The sequence below is a fragment of the Giraffa tippelskirchi genome, chromosome 2 (assembly GCF_054371585.1).
Source record: "Giraffa tippelskirchi isolate mGirTip1 chromosome 2, T2T-mGirTip1v1.2.pri, whole genome shotgun sequence".
Classification (NCBI taxonomy): Eukaryota; Metazoa; Chordata; class Mammalia; order Artiodactyla; family Giraffidae; genus Giraffa; species Giraffa tippelskirchi.
In genome coordinates, this window is record NC_137276.1 from 56,313,521 (window position 1) to 56,315,596 (window position 2,076).

General features: G+C 42.0%; 1 pseudogene; it reads left to right on the forward strand.

The window, feature by feature from the left end:
* The first annotated feature begins 780 nt into the window (after positions 1 to 780).
* LOC145539534 (translocon-associated protein subunit beta pseudogene) lies at positions 781 to 1,355 on the forward strand (annotated as a pseudogene).
* The last annotated feature ends 721 nt before the right edge of the window (positions 1,356 to 2,076 follow it).

The following is a 2,076-nucleotide window of genomic DNA, read 5'->3' on the forward strand; positions in this document are numbered from 1 at the left end:
AGGCTAAATGGTGACTTCTACAGAGATTAACAAAATCCCTATTTCTCTATTCCAGTTGAAATGACCAAACCCAGGAATGTAGCTGACCAGAATCTGAGTAGTGCTGTCTCTATAACATAATAGTTTGCTTATCTCATGTGTATCCTCATTATGCTACCAGCATGAGCAGAAGACCTAGATCTACAGGAGCCAGAGTTGGAGAACAGAAACTTTTAACTTCTGAATATAGGAGCATTATCTAACTGAAGTTCCAGCAGAGATTCCAAGCATGGGAGAGAGGCAGGGAGCAAACTTTCCAGGGAAGAAGAAAATTCAAGAATAATTTTGGTGTTAGATTTATAGTATTGCTAAGTGCTGATGTTGTCAGGAAAATATTTTCTAGGTTATGCTTCTGAGGCAATACAATGAGGAGGAAATGTCCCAAAGCTGTAAAAGGGCTCAGAGTGATATGGTCTCTGACATCATCAACAATAGAAGGGTTACACAGGGTAGATTTAGAAAGATGATCATTTGCAGCAGAAAAGGAAGCTCCTTTTAATTTCAAAGTAAAAGTAACGAGGTCAATATAATGGATTGTATTGTGTCTAGTTTCATATCAGTTAACATGTCTTCTTCTCAAGAATACACCCAAAAAGTATAAAATTCAGCATTGCAGAATGCACAGTTTTTATAGCCTGGAAGAAATGGAAATTAATAACCAATCATAACATAAAAATCATACAATTTAGACATTTGTAAAGAACAACATATGATTCTGGTTTTGGTGACCCCCAAAAGGCTTTGGGGGTGCACATGATGAGGCTGCTGGTGTTCGTGATTTTGGATCTATTTACTGTCACTCAGGCAGGGGAAGGAGCCAAGCTTTTGGCCTCTAAATCACTGCTGAACACCGATGTGCCATGGAAGGGTGAGACCTGACCTTACAGTACAACGCCTACAATGTTGGCTCAAGTGCTGTATGTATTAGATGTGGAATTATCTGATGATTTTTTCCCTCTAGAAGCTTGCTTTGACATTGTCTCTGGGATGCTCAGTGTCAAATGAGATCAGATTGCACATGCTAGCAGCGTCTCCCACATGGTGGTCCTGCACCCTCTCAAGGCTGGTTATTTCACTTCACCTCAGCAACTATTACTTACCTGGCTCAGGAGGATGGGTCTGTTGTGATGGGCTTTACCAGTGCAACTGGACAGGAAAGATCCCTGGCTCATTGGGAGTTTGATAGGGGATTCTCCCTCCATTTCCTGGACTGGATGACCTTTGGGATCATGACTCTCCCTCCCATTGGCATACCCCTGCAGTTGTGGAACTCCAGCAAGAGGAAATATGACACCCCTGAAGTTAAGAAAAAGTGAATGGGGTCTTCCACAGCCCTTCCTTCCCAAGATGTCCAGGTGCTTTCCAGACTCCAAAGGGTATCTCAAATGCAATCTCTTCTCCTTTAGCCCTTGGCTATGTTCTCCTGGATCTTGGCCTGCTCTCAACCAAAGCAAAGGACCAGGCCTGGGAGGCTATGCAAGCCTCTTTGGTTCCACCTGAAGCTATACAAAGAGGATTGCCTAAGGCAACAGCCTGAGCCTAGGGGCCCTGTGGTGCCCCCTCCCCCCCAAGGTGCCATAGGACATGTTGCTAGCTATGTGAACTCTCTCAGGGGTACCTCTGAGAGATGGGGCACCTCTGAGACTGCCTGACACCACACCCATTCTCTACCATCCCCTATCAAAAGAAGGTAGAAGATAAGTTGAAAGCTTTGGGACTCTTAGAGGCTACCCAGTCTCTGTGGTGGCTTAGGGAAGCTCTTACCAAATGGGATTTTCTAATAAAAACAAGCGTTTGCTGTAAAAAAAAAAAAAAAGAACAACATACAATATTTTAATTAAGTGCTTGGTCAAAGGATAAATCAGACAAGAAAATATTAAAAAGAAAGTACAAAATACAAAAATATGAAGCATGTGCATAAAAACGTGTGTATTCTCACCAAACACCCAAATCATAGCCTTAGAAATTTTACTGGTAAGCAAAAAGAATTAAAATATATTAAGCATTCAGTGTAAATAGTTGATAGAAGAATAAGAG